We start from the raw sequence: 21,434 nt of genomic DNA, 5'->3' as shown, positions 1-21,434 counted from the left end.
ATTAATTGTAATCTCCTTCGCCCCCTCCCTCTCTTTCCCGACACCATACCCTCTAGGACGTCCCTCATGATACAATCTCTTCTTAGGCAATGCCCCAACCAGTTTCTCTTCCTCGTCCTAATAATATCTAAAAGTGTTCTTTTCTCACCCACCATTTTTAACACTCTCTCATTCGTTTTCCGCTCGACCCAACTAATTCTTTCCATTCTTCTCCACACCCACATTTTGAAGGCTTCCAGTCGATTTTCATCAACTTTACGCAATGTCCACGTTTCCGCCCCATACAGTACAACCCTCCACACGAAGCATTTTATGAGTCTTTTTCTCAACTCTTTATTCAAGGTCCCACAAAACAGATTTTTCTTCCTCCTAAAGGTTTCTTTCGCCATTCCTATCCTTGCTTTTATTTCACGTTCGCACTTCATGTTATTACTAAGAATACTACCCAGATATCGAAAACTATTCACTTGTTCTATTTGCTCCCCTCCTACTTTTATATTTGACACAGACCCCTTCATTCCAATCACCATGGCTTTTGTCTTTCTAACATTTATTTTCATCCCATATTCTTCAAAGCCCTTTCTCACTTTTTCTAACATTTTATTGATTTTCTTTTCAGATTCTGCAACAAGCGCCATATCGTCTGCAAATCTTATGCATCTAATCATTCTACCTCCTACCGAAATGCCATCATCATCATATAGGCTCTTTTTCACTATCTCTTCTAGATAGACATTAAATAGTGTTGGCGAGAGGCAGCATCCTTGTCGAACTCCCCTTCCAATTGCGCTCTCTTCCGTCAGTTCTTCCTCTATCTTAACACTTACTTGTTGGTTCATGTATAAGTTTCTTATGAGTCTTCTATCTTTCCATTCCAACCCTATCTTCGTTAGAACTCCCAACAACAATTCCCAATTCACGCGGTCAAAAGCCTTTTCTAGATCAAAAAATATAACATACACCTCTTTCCCTTTTTCTATAAATCTTTCACCGATCGCCCTTAATAATCCAATTGCATCTCTTGTGCCCTTGCCTCTTCTGAACCCGAACTGCTCCTCCTCAACTTCTTTATTTGTTCTTTCATATAACCTTCTGTTCAGTATTCGGAGCAGAATTTTAGCTGCAGGAGATATTAGACTAATAGTTCTATAATCCTCATATCTCTTTGGGTTCGATTTCTTAGCCATCGGTATCATGATCCTTTTTGAGAAAGTCTTTTGGCCATTCTCCTGTTTCATATATTTCATTGCATAGTCGGAACAATTCTTTCTTTCCCTTGTCTCCTATATTTTTAATGAATTCGATAATGTACATAGAGTAATCATAAAAATATACAGTACTAGAAAATATTACTATAGTATGCAAGAGCGCCAATTTCTCTGTAAATTTGGGGGGCCCATTCAGATGCAGAAGGGATATATATGAAGATTTTAGAGACAAATTGCACTCAAATTATACCAAATATTGTATACTCATAAATAAAATAGGGGCCACATGAGCTTTGGGGGGCTCGGGCCGCCTCGGTCCCCCCAGGAGTATATTATATTTTGATAGTATATTTAATATATATGCATACGTTTCTCTTCCTGAAAACTAGTTTGGTACATTGGATTATTCGGATTGAAAACACAATAACACACAACCATGAAATAGAAGTGTATGTAAGCAGTTGATTGAAATTGATATTATAGCACACTGAGTTATTCAGATTGAAAACAAGAAAAACTAAGTTATAAATTGAGAAATTCATAATGCAATTTATATGACTTCTTTCCAGTTGTTACTGAATGGTGGTTCATTCTAGACATACTTGCTTTATTCTTTTTGGCAGATATGCACATTCTAATATTTTACTTAACTAGCTCTTGTTGATGAGCTAGAAGTGTTTCCCTCGTAGCAAAAGATGTTTTGAGAAAATCTTGAGGGAATTCATATCTCAAAACCTCCGCTACCTTTTGACATTCAATCAGGTGCCAATAAATGACAGTTGAGCTTTAACCTTGAGAATTTTCCGGAATTACTAAAGCTTCCCACTGATGAGAGGAGCCGATATAGCTAATGGTTTTACCAAAACAGACAGGGTAAACAAATACGTACAACCATTTCCTAAATTCCTGTACGTGCTTTTTCTTATTCACATCTTCCTTCACCACCCTTTTATGAGGGTAGTGTTCTGGCCATTGACCTCCAAGAACAAATCGTGCGAATGTATGCTTCTTTGTGTCCAGTCACAAATACAGAACATCTGCCTCTCATATGGGAATTCGAAAGACTTAAGAAAAATAACAAAACTGTATTTTTCGTGGCCAAGATACGCAGGTAAATTTACCATTATCATCATAGGGTAAACGTTGCTTCAGTGTTGCCAACTTCCAAGATAGATAGGTGGCCAACTTATAGAGCAGTAAGTAACGAATGTCTTATGGGAATATGCAGATTGAAGACGAACTAGGCCAAGATAAGCAGGTGGCCAACTTAGAGAGGTGGCCAAGTTGACAGGTTTCACTGTAACTTATAGTTACGAAAGATATACATACTGCTTCATATACCTACAAAGTCTATATGACTTGTTTCTGAATAGAAGATCGTAAGGAATTCATTGGATCACACACCGAAAGAACGTCTCTTTATACGGGAATTAGTATCTTGTGTATATTTTATATGAAACGATTTAACTTACTAACTGTCTCTGCATAAGTTGAAGTGACGCTGTAGGCTAGTGGATAGAACAATGAACTGTCTTTTCCATTCCAGCAACGTCCAATTATTTTCAAATTCTTCAATTTTAATTTCAATGCATACTCATCGTGACAAAGAAGATCTCTTCAGAAAGGAAAATATATTTGAATGAGGAGAATTGGAAAAGGTTTGTCAATGGAGGCAATGATTTACAAACTTATTTCCTGTAGTTGTTCTAGATTTGATATTTTCATGCACTATCAAGCATTTTCTGATTCATGCCTGATTGTGTTTTTATTTCTTTGAACATACAGTATATAATGAAATAATATATTACATAGCAATATTGAATTTAATATATGGTGTTCATTGGGCAACACGCCTTTGTTATGCCCCGCAACTGGCCATAATAGTATTATTGGTATTTTGTTTATTTCTTCATTACTTATTGTTTGCGAAAATAGAGATTTGCTTATTTTTGCTCTAAAAGAACAATTTAATAACATTTAGTACCTGTTTAATTTCGGTAAAGCTTGAACTTTATATTTAATTATTAAATATGTTACCTTGTTCTATATCTGTACCGGAAAATCTGAATTATCATTGCTAAGTATCAAATAGCGAAATGACTTTCTTTATTAGAAGAAGAAGAAGAACATTTAAATTTAAAAAAAGTGAAAGCGATTTGATATGGATTTTAAAAACTCAGAATTTTGAAAACAAGTTGAGTTTATTCGAAAAAAAGTTAGTTAATAGAAAATCTTGAATTTAAAACATATGATAAAGGTAATTAAATGCGATTGACTACAATCTGGTAGTAATTAGCAAATGCACACAGCTTTTATTTTATTAAATAGTCATAACACATTGAAAATCAAACTGTAATGGAAGACATAAATATAACCTCGATGTTTAGCTAGAAAGTTCCTTCTGGGGCTTAGGCCCTTCTTCGACATCACTATGCCGCGAAATAAGAGAAAATATATCTAATTTCATGAATTAATGATTAAAATATTTCAAAATTCCTGTATTCCATAACCAGTTTGACAGAAACTTAACCTAATTCGGAATTATGCCAATCTTCCGTTATACTGTACCTGCGTACTAGTCGTAGTCATCAAGATCTATGATACTTCATTGGCACAGTATGTGAAGTAAACTTTATTAGTAATAATATTAATTAGAACAACATTCTACATAAGTTGTTTAAGTTGTGTATGTTCTAATAAATAAGCTTGATTTCATTGTGCAATTATGGTACTATGTATTGGTTATTTGCAACAGAAAAGGATGAAATATTGTTGGCAAGGTTTATTTTAGTCAAGAATATAATAATAATGATAATAATATATTGATGGTTAAATGCAATATTAATTATGTTATGATGAGATAATTTCGTAAGGAAATATAATGGCCTTCGCCAAAAGAAGTTAATCCGTTGATGTTCGCTGTAGCAGAGCATATACCTAATCCAGCATAATGTAACATAAGTGGAAATAATTTCTATATATATGATATACTGGTGTTTACTACTTTCTCAAATAAATTTTGCTGAACGACTGCTGTCAAGAAATATTCTGAAGACTAAGTACGTCAAAGACTAAATAAGTCATGAGTAACTATCATAATCAAGTAAAAGTACAGTATATGGTAGAAACTTACTATACGGATTACAGTAAGAACTGAACACTGAGTGAATTCCAGTTATATTAACTTTAATTATTAACATTATGAATCGTGTATTATGTAGAACTTTGTTAATTCCGACAATTGATTTCTATGTACATGGATTTGAATACTCAAGTTCTATAAAAGTGGTTAAAGTAAAATCTGTCTTATTAGTCATTTTTATAATTTAAGAAATTAATTACTCGTTCCACATAATAAATTTTATATTGAGTGAGTCACGGTTGTTTGGCCCCGTGCAATGTGATTAAAGATCTTAGTCGTTACCATTGTAGCCTCCTCACCGAAATTGGAACCTTCTGATAAGAAATTTCCACGTTTATATATGTAGTGGCGACCCAGAGTATCTTACAAGAAGTAACATCATAGAAGCGTGCGTTACACCTTTAACCATAGAGATTGATCTCAGATTGAGAACTGTTTTGTGCGACATGCACTCAACAATTTTACTTACATAGAGACCTGACTCAACTGCTACGAACTGCTGTTCTTGTGACGAAATGTTTCGTGTAAGTTGGGTTGCATCTGTGCAGGCATTTTCATAAATTCAAGTGTTCTGGACACCAAGGAATGCCATTAGAATACTCGGGGGAGAGATAGTTCTGCTTGTGATTGTACATATTTAGTGTTAGAGAGTCCTGAGAAGAAATTATCTTTCGGTGATCAGAAATGAGACTGGGAAGGTACTGATAAGGAGGATCTGGTACGGACAGAATAGAAGTTCGCGAACTTCTCTCTTTACAGCGATGAACCTTACGGAGGAAACAACTAGAAAAGAAAACTGTTTCCTGAACAGAAGACGGAAATATGGTTTATAAAGAGCCTTTTGGTCATCCAGCACGACTAATATTCAAGCTATGTTCATTCAAAGACAATTTCGTGCCTGCTCTTTCTTCGTCGAAGGATGAGTAATTTATATTTTAACATTCCAGTGTAATTCATTGTTCATTTACTCGTATAAAGTGCCATTGTTTTAGTCTATTGGATTAGAACTAATCATCCCTTTGAATCCCAATAGTTATATGAGAAGTGCACCCATAGCTTAACGTGAGATTGAAACAACATGAGCTCCCACTGGAAGTCGAAAGCGCCTTCCGTAACCTTATACCACGTTACAAGAGAATCCTCATTTCATTGGTGTTTCTTACGAGCGAAAAGTTGAGGCTGTCTCGTCTTGTAAATAGCATGAAAGTGACGTATTGTCTCTTCTCGTGCTCAATCCTACATTGTATGAAGTGACAAACTCATTGAGTAGGAAGCATTCACTCGCTTTATACCAGTGACGCCGGGTACGATTCCCGGTGCGGACACTCGGTCGAAAAAGTGTAAAAACTTTTCCCGGCTAGCCATCCTGCGTGATGTTGATGTTTTTCCTTATTCAAACCAAGCAAATGCCGGGAATGTACCTAACATACAGGTACCAGGCCGCTTCTTTCCTTCCCTTTCCTCGGATAATGTGATTGCCAATGGACGTCATCTCTCTTACGTGACGGGCTAACATGGCTATAGACACGTAAAGTTCAGAAATCTAATTTCTAATCCTAATCCTATTCCAGTGACGACGTAAGAAGGGACCAGGGGGATGGACATTCTCCTGGTAGCATCATCCGACCCGGACTGTGTTTGCAGACATGTTGCAATGTAATATAGGTATACAAAAATACACTTATATGCAGCGGCGCAAATCTGTCTTCAACATTGGGGGGACGGGTGAGACCGTTCCTATATATATATATATATATATATATGTAAGCGATGTTCAAAACATTTATGAAGTTGAAAAACAATGCTGTGGAGGATCAGGGGAGCAGAGTTGTCTTCAGCATTGGGAGGCAGGCAGATTTGAGGCTTATTATGGAGGAACATTAATTTCATCTCACTTTCCTTTGTAACAATCGAACACAAATCGTCACATTTCTCTCAAAAAGCACATTTCAAATCGGATTATTGGGGGGGGGACAGTCCCCCCAGTTCCAAGATTGGAGGGGACATGCCCCCCTCATCCTCCCGGGATTTGCGTCAGTGCATATATGCCATGGTCCGTATCCAGAGGGTCTAGGGGGAGCCGCCCTCCCCCTAAATTTTTCAAGGTAGGCTTGCAAATGAACTTTAATATAGTGATGAACTATAAGATGGTTGGATAGGGACCCCCTAAATTCTACCGGGCCCCCTACATTTTTTGGCTAGCTACCGGCCTGTACCTGTTCCCCAAACATGCCTCTGCCCCTCTGCTTATCCCCTGAGGTAAGTAAAGTTGGTGGCGTCACTACTTTATACTAAATATTTTTTTAAACTTAATAACTGTTACATTTATTTTAAATAACCAACAAAATATTAAGCCTTAGGAAACAGTGAGTATTTAATGGTAATCACTAAAAGCAACATTTATAATTTTGAAAAACAAAATAGAGCGCTTTGTTTAACTTTTTTTTTTTTTTTTAAATGCATGTATGTTTGGAAATGAGAGAATTATAAATATTTGCTTCATTATGTGAAGATAACAAAGACGTCTCTTTCATAATCAAGGGAAGTTAAGTCTTTTGTAGTGAAAAAGCGAAAAACAAAAAGCTCTGTTGAATAACGTAACAAGATGTATAAACAGTGAGAACAGAATAAAGAGGCTTATTTTATAAACAAGTATCTTGGCGTTTAAACATCATTAGCTTTCGTTTAAAGACTTCTATAATGACGTACTTGTAAAACATCATGGTATAACTAGTGAAATGAGAAGAGAACATACAACACAACTTCCCTTAAGGCTATTGGAAAAATAAAAATGAGCTTGGTTATGTACAGACAGTAAAATAATGAAGAAACATATGAGTGTTTACAAAAAAAAATTGGAATGAAATGTGCCTCCTTAGGAAGAGGCAACCTTAGAATTTGCAGAAAGTCTCTAGTGGCTCTATGGTTAATGTACGCGCTTTTGGCGTGGGAGAGCTGGGTTTTCCTGGAAGGAAATCATACGGTTGAAATCCCACGTTAAACTTTAGGTCCGCATGTTATGTATAACCTCGTTACTGAAAGGAATGCTGAACTCTAAATTTAGAAATTCCACTCATAATACAAGGGAAATTCATAAGTCTTGCAATATTCTGGCACACAACATACCTGTATTTATTACAGTACAATGAAAACAGGTTAACATTTAAGACAGGGCCGGGCTTAAGCCGATTAGATCGATTGCTCCCAATCGGGCCCCATGCTAGTGCCGTCTACTCTACTCTCCAGTCTAATCTACTTTCCAGTGCTGTTTTAACAGCATATTAGGCCACAGAGCAAACAAGTGTGTTGTGGTTCCTATGACTAAATTTTGCTCCTAATACATCTAATTAACATATACCATTCTGCTCGCGGGGCCCCCGGTCAGTAGTATGTTGACCTAACTTCTGGCCCACTTTTCCCCCACACCCCTAACTAACAAAAACTATGAAGCCGCCACTAACCATTGAACTTTAACACAGAAGGATAGCATAAAGCGAGATTGGGTAATTGCACTGCGCATATGCTTTTATGACATTTAAAAATCAACAAAAATGAACTAAGTATTTTGAATATTTTATATTTAATAAATCATGAAGAAGTGTGTAATTTGCGGAGAATTAAAACAATACCAAGAGTTCTCTAGAAATGGTAATACAAGACGAGATGAGTGTAAAGCATGCCGGAATAAAATGAGCAAACAAAATGATGAAATAGAAAAAATGGGCGCGTTTGCTTATCATGTTGTAAATCCTGAACAATTATCTGAAAAAGAATTTAGAGACTTACAAAACGAATTGAATGATATCAAACTAATGTTTTTAGAATTTTACATCGACTACAAGAATGGGAAAGCTCAACTTGATGAAAGAGCAAAATATCATCTTAATAAAATACACGAGCTGTGGAATAATGCATTACCCTATAAGAATTTAGACTACTATTTTAGTTTTAAGAACCATCATATCTTTATTAATCATATCAATAATAAGAAGTGGAATGATTATATAAGTGCATTTTTGAAATGGAGGGTAAGGATGGTGCCTTATTCAAATTGGGAGTAAAGCTAAATAAACATTTGTTTTATGAAATTACTCATAAAACGCTTACATCTAAAACTTACAACCTAAAATCTTACATCTAAAACTATTTCTCTTCTATCTTATAGTGTCCCCATGGTAGAGTATCTATCCCATTCTTTAAAACACATCTCTTATCATCTACGCAACTTAAAGCTAGCTTATTTACTTCTATACTGTACAAATCGTGCTTATAACTTCTAATCAAATTCATCTTCTTATAATATTCTTTTTGGCTAATCAAACAGTCCTTATACTCGTTAAATGACAGTTCTTTATATACGACACTCTTCTTAACACCTTTAGCCTTCTTACAACACTTTTCCTTATCGAACTTACCTTTAAAGTCTTTATCTGTTAAATCTATTTGAGGTGCTTTTATACTGTACATCTTACTTCTTAAACCTACAAACTCTTCTATGATTGTACCTTTTATCTCATCCTTCATCTTACCAAGTATTTTCTTATTGATTTGCGGTATCTTATATTTGTTATCTTTAGAGTAGTCACTGGTATCGAAGTAATCAATGTAGTTTTTCATGTCCTCGTACACATCTTCTGTTTGAATATGGTATATATAGCTATCAGTATCTGTATAACATACTTCTATTTTGTCTTGGTATTTTGGTTTCATCACATTGTAATGGAAGTCGTACATTAAATATTTCGATAGATCTAAGATACTCATTCCAACATATATTGGTTTATTGAAAGTTAATTTTGTTTTATTCATTATGATCGCACATAGATTCTCAGTATAAATAATTCTATCTTTAAAATTTGGTTTAGCAATTAGTTTTTCTACTCTTGTTGGATCACATTCTATTTTTATAGGTTTACATCTCTTTCTAATATTTTCCATAGTCTTTCCAAAAACTGAATTGTTCATGAGCTTATAAAAGTCTTTTTCAAAGTCATTTGTTGCTCTAGTTCTCATCTGCGTGTTTAAATCAATATATTTCTTTAACCAATCTGATTGTTCGAACTCTATTACTCGGTGTATCTTGTTAAGTTTTAATCCAAGTGAAAGACATTGTTTTAGGTTTCGATAGTGAATTACATATTTTTCTTTGTCATATAGGGTTGTTAAGAGTTTTGATTGTTTTGAACCAGGTGGGCACATGTTTTGAGGTGCTAATGGGTAGTCTTTGTGATAGTCATGCAATTCTTTAGGATATTCAAGATCAACTTCTAATATGTAACCAGTATCAGAATCATCAGGTATATTTGTGAAATCTATTTCTCTTATCTCATCTTCACTTAACCATCTGAATCCCTTATACGGCATATATTGACTCATTGCCCACCCATACAAGTTATTGGCATCTAGATACATTAAGTAAGAATCTTCTTTATTCTTATTGTAATCTTCCATATACTTATTGTTTGCTTTCACATATCTTTTTGAGCATTGACTAATCCCACCTCTTATACCTTTTTCTATCATCAATACCATATCGTAATCAGTTAATAACTCTAGTTTTATAGTTGTCATCTTTAACATTGCATCCCAAGCTAAACCTGGTGCTGTCATATACCAAGCTGGATCGAGACCATAAGCTTTAAGACATGCTTCTCTAAAGTTCTCAAACACATCTGCTAATAACAACACATCGGTTTTTAGATATAAGTCATGGTATTTTCCGAGATTCTTAATTTTAAATGTTTTCCACACTTTCTTTGCATGCTTATAATCCTCATCGCTTATATGTGTGTTGTTAAGCTTGTTGTAGAATGCTTCCTTTGGTGGTAATTTTCTTTCTCTAAACCTATCCCAATTGTTAACATAATCGTACGGATAAACACCTTTTCTTGTTACAAGGTTAAATTGTTCTTCATCAGGATAGAAGTGTTGTGTGTGCACCATTTGTTCTCTCGTTAGGTTTGATGATAATTTGTCTAAACTACATGCCATAAATCTAAATGAATCTACGAATTTTAATTTGATAGTTCCAACTTTTTTACTGAATGATATATAGCGTTGCTCGTTATTAGGTATTAATTCTATTTGTTCTTTATTACATCCTAGCTCTTTTATAAACAAGTGAGAGTCATATCCGGATAAGTTGTGTATAATCACTGGTACGAACTTAGGTATTCTAACTTTCAAATTACAGTTGTTACATAATGCAGCTACAAACTCTCCTGTTATATGATCGTGATGTTTAACTTTATGGTTTTCTGGTGTATATTTTACTTTACAGTAAGAACAGGATTCGGATTGGTTGAACTCTTTTATCTGTTTACGTGTTAATGGTAATTCATTATTTTGACTATATATGTTTGATATTTGTTTAGCTTCTTTCTTTAACATTCTTATGAACTTTTTTGCTGCATCTTTACCTCTATACACAACAGGATTAGTTTTACTCCCATCACTTTTTACAATATAGTAACAGAATCCAGATGGTTTGTGCTGTTGATATTTTTTGGTATATGGCTCGTTATCCGGATAGCATTCTTTACAACCCATAACTTTATGTTGCAAACATTCAAAATCAGCGTAAATCGTAAATGGCAATTTCATCGTAAATTGATAGTTTTTAAATTCAACGTATGTATCTTTCGGTGGCATTTCTATCTTAACAGCTTCGTGAGTGGAACAATCTTTTTCGTGTTTATCTAATGCACATTGTGAGTAAAAATATAACAAGCATCTATCACATAAGTATTTTCGAGCTCTCCATTTAGTTATTTGGCTGCTTACTAATCTACTTAGATCTTTAATCCAACAATAGTGTGTTTTAACTTGGTCTTCATTTTGTTCTTTTACATATAATAAATTCACATGGATGTCTTTCTTGTTTTTAGTATGATATAAAACGTATATTGTATATTTTCTATCATCACTATATGTATAAACGTTAAATGATATATTGAGCCGTCTTTCAATTTTTGGGATGTCACTTAGTTTTACGGGAAAATGAATATCTTTTAATATTGTTTCTAAGTCTTTAACAACTTGCTTGTACTTTGGTGGTCGTTGTGGATGTTTCTCAACAGGATGCAATGCAGAGGCAATTGAATACAAGAAACATTTTTCATCTTTGTTCTTTACATTGATAACAGCTTTTTTCTTTTTAATTTCATTTGGTAGTTCTATGTATGATGATCCTCTATATGGTGCGTATTTATTAAGAGCTAACTCTAAGTAGTTTATATTTGTAAGAGCCCATCCAGAACCTCTAGCTTGGAACTCATCCATTCTTGCTCGTAATATTTGTTTAGCATCACTTACGAATTCTTTTAGATTGGTTGATTGGAATACCTCTTTGTTATTAATGTTGAAGTAAATGTCTTGAATCTCTTTACCTTTCTTATATTGACAGCTTATTAGGAGATTAGCCTTTAACGATCCATGTTTTTGTAAGCTGATGTTCAATCTATTTATTAAAGCTTTTGATGTTGAATTGATATATTGTTCTAGAGGATCATGTTCTTTATAAGTTGTTGTAAATTTCCATGTTTCTAATCTTGATTTGAATGCTGTGCTTTTAAGTTTTACATCGATTGGTTGTGATTCAACTTTGATTCTTGGTTCTTCAAATACTTCTTGTTGAAATGGGAATACATTTCTAATCTGCCTTCTGCTTTGTTCATCGTCATGTTGTTTAAGAAGGTCTATTAGTTCTGCTTTTCTTAATCGGGAATATCTTCTGATTCCCCTCTCTTTACATTGGCGCCTTAACTCTATTACAGTAAACTTATTATAATTACTCATCTTATTTATTATATAGAAAATCTTCGTTAGTACTCTTCACCGGGTTATTTCAGTTCATTTTCATTTGTCCTAGTACAACGCTTAACATTGTACACCCCTGCCATTGTCTACATATTAAGCGTTGTATTAGAACACGGCTTTCATGGGATTAACCCATCAAAGTTACATATACACATTTAAAACTGAATCATTTTTGTAAGCTTACTCATCATCATCATCATCAGTATCATCATAATCATCACTACCATATTTATATTCATCATCACTACTCAAATCAGATGTTTTTTGTTGCATTACTAATAACTCTTTTTCCTTTAACAGTATTTGCTTCTCTAGTAGTGTTGCTAAGAGTTTAAGATCATGATGAATTAGTTCAAGTCTATCATGTAATAAATCAAAATCTTTCTCCATATTTGTTATATAGAAAACCAACAAAAATGAAATAAATTTAAAAATCTAAGAATAAAAACAAACATGACTAGTGCTAAGGAAATATTATCTTACAAACCTATATTTGATTGTGTATGTAAATATTTAGATATTGGTGGTTATAATGACAAAGACAAAATAAACTTTAGCATCTCATTAGGTATGTTAGATCATTTGTTCAAGAAGGCCACTAAAGAAAACAACTCATTTCTCATACAAAACATTCTCTATGCGGACGTTATGAACTTGTCTGATGAAATATTAGATTCACTGACTGATGAACAATGGCTATCTATAGGCTATGATGATTATGAGGATGAATATAACTATGATCACATTACAGAAGACTTCATACGCAAATATCAGGAGAAAGTTAATTTGATTGAAATATGTTTATGGAAAAATTTGTCGGAAGAGTTTATAAGAGAATTAGCTGATAAAGTTGATTGGGAGATTATTTCAGGAAGCCAAGACTTATCAGAAGACTTTATAAGAGAATTTGCAGATAGAGTTGATTGGAAAGAAGTATCGTATCACCAAAAGCTATCTGAAGAATTTATTAATGAGTTTATAGATAAAGTTGATTTTGATGCTATATCTTACAAAAACGAACTCTCTGAAGCCTTTATACGAAAACATGCAGATAGAGTTAATTGGTGGTACATATCTGGAACTCGTCAATTATCAGAAAACTTTATAAGAGATTACGCTGACAAAGTAGATTGGGAAATGATTTCAATGTCTCAAAATTTAACAGAAGAATTTATTGCAGAGTTCGAAGGTAGAGTTCATTGGCGTAACATTTCAACTTATCAAGACCTATCTATAGACTTTATATATTCGTTTAGACATTACGTAGATTGGAGAGCTATAATAAGAAAATATCATAATAATCCCAATTTAGGTGATATGTTGAATGTAGCATTCGCTGTTGCAGCAGAGGGTTAATGCATAACTAATTATCTTTTATGGCTATTATACCATAAAAGTTGTATGTTTGAAAGGGGACCAGTGCTGGTGGACCCCCAGTTGTAACTTTAATTATCAGATAATAACCTATCGTATAAACAATCAATTTCTTTAATCAATTCTTCTTCTGATAGTGATGTCCAAAACTCATTACCCTTACCTTTACGAATATCTAGTTCTTGTTGCATTAGGTTGAATAGCTTAATACTGTTAGGATCTCTAAACTTTTCGTATATTATTACATGATTCGGATATTTTTCTTCTGCCTCATTAAGAGGCTTGTATAGACTTCTCTTTTGACATCTGATTGCATAATAAGGGAAAGGATCATTAGGCTTGTTCTTCTTATATATGATTAGACAATTATCTTTTGAAACATCGTCTGTATATGGTGCTGCAATTTCTTTTAAGCTCTCGTTTTGAATTCTCAATCTCTCCATTGTTTGTTCTATCTCTTGTATCTTTGTTTCAAGTCGTTCTTTATCATTCTTATATCGTTTAAAGTCTTTAGAGAAATAGTCTTCAATAATATCGTAACACTTATCATAAAAGTCCTGTGAAATCCAAAAAGCAATAGCAAGGAATATTTTCCTGTAGACATATGTTCCTGAGATGATTGATGTTGTTTCTTGGTCTCCTCCTTTAATTAGATATGTAGAGCAATCCCTCATATATGAGGAGTTGCTTATTTTTTGATCGTAGTATCTTATCAATTCCTTTGATTCTTTGTTCCTTAACCAATGATCAAACCTCTTTCCTCCATCTTGGCACAGTTTAGTAGCATTAAAGTAGCCAGTCTTCTTATCTATAATCAGTCTAAAGTCACCAAACAAACCATACCAGTAATCATCTTTAATCTGCTCGTAGCAAATATCGTTTAAACTAGGAGAATTATCCATAGTACTCATATTTATTATATAGAAAATCTTTATTTTTTGCCGGAGCATATCTGCTCCAGCTAATTTTTATGTAGAGCAACAGAGCAAAAGTGCTCCATTGCTTTTTTCCATTATGTTGTTAATTTCTAATAATTTCTACAGCTGGAATTCCGGCCCTGGAAATATAGGGTTTTGCAGCTCCCCGGCTCTATATAATACGTTGAGTTTTGCTAGCCGGGATGTAGGCCAGCTAATTTTTATCAAAATATTCAAGTAGTTTCTTACTTCTTACTAATCTTAAAGTCATCCCTACGAATTCGGTGCGATCACTTTATATAAGAAATTAACTCTTTAGATTGTTTATTTCGTTACCAGCCAGTTTTACTGTGCAAGACGAGTTTCTGAAGTGGCCGGAATCCTGGGAACTTCGAAGTTTGTTGTAGTAGTCTAATCTCATATAATGGCTGATGATGGTCCCCGGTTTTCTGGGAGCCATGCTTTTTCCTGCTTATTTTCTAACCATTTATAAAATTTCTTCCCTCGCTGTTTCTGCACCCCCTCCTTTTACTAAATATGTGGAAGAGCGACTCCCAGAACTCTGGGGGTCGGTTTTTTCATCGTAATACCTTAATACGAGCGCTGGAAATATATGTTATGGGGGTATCGTTTCGTTACCCCTTATCTCATTTAAACCAACCTTTTATGGCATAATAACCATAAAAGACAAACATTTATATTTACACTACAACATTACTCTTATCTATCCAACTATTATGCGAATCATCAAACCCTAACCATTTGACATATACTTTATCACCTTTCTTTCTCAACACCTTTTCTACCAAGTATTCATCCTTATGTTTCGTCTTTAATAGTTCTGGTTCGTAAAATCTACCTTGCACATCCTCTTCTTCTAAATCTTTAATTCTATATGTAGGCGGATTAGATGGAATAACTTCGCTGATAACAAATACTTCTGTTGACCAATTAGGTGTATATCCTTTCTCAAATAACCCTTTCGACTTACTTATACGAACATGATCACCTAACTTGTATTTGGGCTTAACACGCTTATATTCTTTTTGATATACTTTCTCCAATATTGTTTGCTCATTCTTCTTATTAACTTCTATAGGCTTTAAACCAATTGTTCTATGAATTTGATGATTATACTCTTTAACTAGTGTTGGTAATATCTCTATCCATTTGTAGTTCCCTTGCGTTGTGAACCTTTTCCACATGTTCTGCTTAAGTGTTCGATTAAGTCTCTCAACAACAGAAGCCTTCTTACCACTATAGGTTGAGTAGTGATTAATCTTATTTTCCTCCATTAACTTCTTAAACTCTTTATTGTAAAACTCTTTACCTTGATCTGTTTGTAAGTTGCTAGGTTTTCTCGTTCTTAATATGGATTCGAATGCTTCTGTAACATTCTTCCCACTCTTATCTTTAACAGGAACAGCAAACGCATATTTCGAGAACACATCTATAATCGTTAGCAAATACTTATAACCTTTATTGATTTTGGAAACACCTTTTAATACTCCGCTATCCATTTCTACAAGATCAGCCTGCCAAAGATCATCGATACCTTTTATAACTACACTTAATCTGTCAAAGTTTTTTCTAGATGGTTTGTGAATTTCTTCTACAATGTCTTCTCTAACACCTTTACCTTCTTCTAGTCAATCAGGCTTCCTAACGAATTGAGTTTTAGTAACACCACACACAGAACAAATACCTTTCTTTAGATATCTTCCATTCTTTGTTTGTTCAATTCTAATGGTATCTTTCTTCGTATCTGTCGATTTCTTACACTTAACACAATACATCCTGTTTATTATATAGAAAATCAATAACTACCGTTGTTTAATATTATGCTTTCAACATTCTCACCATCATCATCACTATCTTCGTCTTCTCTTTCTACATGCATAAGAAGCAATAGCAATTTACCATGTTTCAGATCAGAACCTTTAGATGGCCTAACTGCTAATAGATCATTTGTATTAAAGTGCAATGGAAAAGTTTCAACTAGAGAACCATTTAAATATAGATCTATATAATACGTATTGTAAGATGACTCTATATGCATTAACCTACCTTTATAAAGAAATTTGTATGCGATAGATAGATTATGTATTAAAAAGAACGGAGTTTCAACATTTTCTGATATCAATCGACTATGAAGCTCTATAACATAACTCCGTTTGATGAAGTTAAGCTCTTCTTTCAACATGGCAATATCTTTTTTCACAACTGCATTATCTAACTCTGATGTCATTTTAACATTACCAAAGATATCCATATTTATTATATAGCAAACGTCTTTAGGAAAGCTCTCTCTCTATGTACATTACAACAAACAATAATTGTCCTTCTTCCATAGCAGAATTTTTATTTGGTTTAATCGTAATTATATCGTTCTTCTTAAAGTCAAAAGGTATCTCTTTAATCAAAGTATCACCCAAATATATATCTAGAAAGTATTTATCCAAACTTAAGTCCATGTGCATTATTTTCCCATTATAGAGAAATTTGTAACCGTTAGAGAGATTAAATATTCTAAAGATTGGCTCCTTAACGTTTTTAGCTCTTAATCGATATAGTAGAGGCATGGTTTCTTTCTGCATAACCAGTTTAGTAGTATCCATCCTAATCTTTTGAAAATCTTCTTTCTTTATGTATGTGTCTTGCAACGTTTCTAATACATCTTCAAATCGTTTTTTATCGTTCTCTAATTGGACTTCTATTGATCTAAGTTGACTTACGCTAACAACATCATTTAAATTCTCCAACAATTTTAATTTTTCTTCACTAATATCAACATCGCCTTTTCTATCTTTAACATTACCAAATATATCCATACTCATTTATTATACAGAAAATGCCCATCCCAGTTTTTCAAAACATTTCTTTAGCATCTCTATTTGTCTAGGTGAGCGTTTAAAATCAATATCAACATGAACATCGTGCTTTCTCAACAGATAGTACAATACACATTTCAAGTTAATAAACAATGCTCTTTCCGGATACAGCTTCCTAAAGACCTCGTGTAAGTTTTCGAAGTCGTTTATAAGTGCTTCCTCCATATGTTGTAATTTTAATGGTTTTTGATCGGTAAGGTGATAGTGTATTAAATAGACATCATCATAATATTTTGTGTATTTGTTTTTCTTTAGTACTTCTAGAACATCTTTTGTTGATATTAAATCTCTTGGTATATCTCTAAGTTCATCATTTAACACCTTGAGCACCTCTTCGGGAATAATTCTATCCTGTAAAGCTTGCAAACGAGATAACTGTAACTTAAATCTTTTTATAGTATCATACCATGGTTTTCGTACGCAAGCAGCTTTCGTTTCTTCACAAGTACTGTAAACCCAACCACTCTCTACAGAACAATCGTCACAAATATAACTACTCATACCTTTTGTTAATGACTTACTACCACAATAACTGCATTGTAATGGTTTAGAGCTATAATTTGGCAACAAGTCCTTTAAGGTAATTATTGGACGTAACTTTTCCAACTCTTCTTCCGTGTACAAAAATTTTGGTATTAACCTTTTCCATAGATCAATAACATTATATACGTTGTCTTTATCTTGTAAGTCTATCTCGCTAACATCCTGAAAATACTGATAAAAATTATAACTATCTAGTGGATCTAGTTCTTCCTCATGCTTCTCAAAATAATCTAAAAATCTATTGTGTATAGCTTCCATATTTATCTTAAACAAAACTTTTATGGATACAAACCATAAAAGCACTTAATCATTTTTAATCATATACATAACATCACTAAAAGAATACCCTTGATTTAGAAGATTTAAGACCTTAACACAAAGATGACCGCATATAACTGAATTAAAGTCTTGTATTCGTTCGTCGTTGTAGAATAAGTTTTCGGTACCAAGATATTGTACCAGTTGTTTAGGAGGAACACCACCATAAGAATCGAACACGTACTTTATGTTGTTATCTTTCCAATAGCATATCCAATGAGTACCAATGTTTTCTGATTTATCAAGGTTAACTACACCACACTCATGTACATAAGGTTTTTGTGGAAGTTCATCACTCATAAATACACCTCTAAATCGTTTTATCTTTAATTCTTTAGCCAACCTCTCTATATCGAAGTTGGTCAATGGTTTTAGTTTTTTGACTTCTTTGGTTTACCTGCGCCCTGCTTTTCTTCCATAGCCATATTGTGTCTTTTTTGTTCTTCAAGTTCTTGTTTGTTCTTCTTAGCATCAAGTACAGTTTTAGTAATCGCTGCTGCACCACCTGCTAATGAGCCAACTGCTCCTAAAGCTGCTAGAATGGCTGGAATTGTAAAGATAAAACCGCCAACATGCTCTTTCTTAATCTTTTTCATTTGCGCAGTAGTTAAAGTTAAATCCATTCCTTTACCTTCTTTAATTTTCTTGGCTTTATCGTTAAGTTGTTTCTTTGTTAATACATGATCAATATTTAGATCCTTTAGTTCGTTATAAGGAACACTAAACATACAACCTTTAATAGAACACATCTTCCTATTTATCTAAGAGAAAATCTTGGTTTGTAAAAGTACAGTTGTTGCTGCTCCACCAAAATCAATTAAGGAATCATTCTCATCTGTTATCCTTATCTCAAAATTATCAACCTTGTCTTTGGATATAGGGAAAAATAATGGATAAGTAGGCTCGTAAATAATACTATGTTTGAACTCGGCATCTGTTTTAAATGATGCAATAATTCCTGTTTCTCTATGTGTGTATTCTGTATCTTTAACGAACATGCCATCTGCTATATTACAGCGAACATTTATAGTATCAAACGGATGAAACTTTGGCAACTTACTTCCAATATGTGCTTTGTTCTTTTCTAAAACTTCAAAAACATTAAACCCGAGGACAGTGCCTATACTCCCAATTGTAACATCATTACTATCAGTTTCAATTTTAACTCTATTTCTTAAATGATCTTCTGATAATGTTATGTTGATGGATTGAGATTTTAAATACTCATTAAGTGTTTTCAAATTGTATTGCCCTTCTGGTATAAAAACTTGTCTATCACCATATGAGAAACTGTTTTTTTCTGTTGTTATGTTTGGAGTTAGATATGTACTATAAAACCCAACTAGTCCTATGCTTAAGTAGTTGTTACTGTTGTCTAATTCGTAATGGAGTTTCTTCTTTAAAACAGAAGTATCACTCGTTAACTTGAATACCTTAGCCATTTATTATATAATAAATGAACGAGTTTGATTTACCTAGAGATATTCCAAGAGAGAAAGTAATCAAGTTAATAGAAGATGTCATTCAGAAGTTAGAATACAGTTTAAAGAAGAAAAAGAGAAAACTACGAATTGTTAAATATGCATACTACACTTTGATCGCGTTGTCGGTTATATTTTCTGCAACAACTGGGTTTATTAATATTTTTATACCTGTAACAATTTACTCGATATTAACAACGTCTCTTGCAACTGGAAGTGCTATAATAACAGGTTTGTCTTCTAAGTTGAACATAAGCAAAAGAAAGGATGAATATAAAGCCATTGTCACTTGTATTAACTCATTTAAAGAACAGTTAGAGATGATAATAACATTAAATGGTGAAATGGATAACGAATATATAAAAGGTACGTTGCTTAAAATCAGAGAACAGCTTAAAGATATAAGATCATAAAGAGTAGATTTGAAGACAGGCGCGAGTTTAAGTCTTTTACAGACGTCGGGAAAATCGACGGCCGTTGTGATGGTAAAGCAACCTTCATCAACGAACCGTACTAGTACTATGAGCAGAAAATTAATCATCGGATTTTTAAAGGTGAGCAAAACGCTCAACCCCTGATTTTCTCTATAATAAATGAGTAAGAAAACTATTAATTGGGATGTAAAAGAGATGATAAAAGAAACAACAGCTAAGAAAAGAAATGGGGAGCTTATACCTGATGATGTTCGATGCCTTATCGTAGGTTCGTCGGGGTCTGGTAAAACGTTTTTGCTATTTAACTTCTTATTACAGCCAGGTTGGTTAAACAATAATTACTTCTACATATATTCTAAAAGCATGAATCAACCAAAGTATGAGCAATTAAAAGATCGATTTGAAAAGGCAGAACTAAAGTTTAAGAAGCAAATAGCAACGTTCTTAAGCAGTAATGACTCTATTGTACCTATTGATGAATGTGAAGAATACTCTGTTGTTGTGTTTGATGATTACATTTTAGAGAATCAAGATACTGTTAGAAATTACTTTACAAGAGGTAGGCATAGACATTTAGATTGTTTCTATCTTGCACAAACATATTCAAAAGTACCTAAACAGCTTATAAGAGATAACGTCAACTTCCTATGCATATTCAGACAAGATGACACTAATCTCAAACATGTGTATAATGAGTTTGTTGGAGGAGATATGTCTTATGATAAGTTTAAAGAGATATGTTCAAAATGTTGGCAAGAAGATTATGGTTTTATAGTAATTGATATGACAAGGAAGGTAAACAATGGTAAGTATAGGAACAAGATAAAACACTTCTTAAACGTTTGAATAAGAGTCTATCGTTCTTCGTATTCATTAATAGGCTTGATGAACATGTTCATAAAGCTAATTGGTGTATGTGAGTTATTCTTTATCGCTGTCTTGGGCACTGTCTTCAACTTGATTAAGCTTGTCCTTGTGAACTTTAAGTATCTCCATCATTAGGTCCGACTCGCTCAATGTTGAACCAAGTGATAAGTGCATCTGTTTTGTTTTTATCTTGTCTTGTAAGCGCTCTTTAACCCTATTGAATAGATTGATTGAGTTGGGGTCTGTTACTTGCATTATGATTTCCATTTGTGGGTAACGTTTGCGCGCTAAGTCGAGTCTTGATTGTAAGTTTTGTTCTTGGACTCTAATGGCGTAGTATTCAAACTCAACGTTGCGTTGGTTTGTCTCGTCGTCTGAATCATCTCCATCTTTGTAGTTCTTCTTGATTAAAACAAACTTGTGTAACTTGAGCTCATTGTG

The sequence above is a fragment of the Thermobia domestica genome, chromosome 12 (assembly GCF_964235325.1).
Source record: "Thermobia domestica chromosome 12, izTheDome1.hap1.1, whole genome shotgun sequence".
Lineage (NCBI taxonomy): Eukaryota > Metazoa > Arthropoda > Insecta > Zygentoma > Lepismatidae > Thermobia > Thermobia domestica.
Note: the sequence above shows the minus strand (reverse complement) of the source record.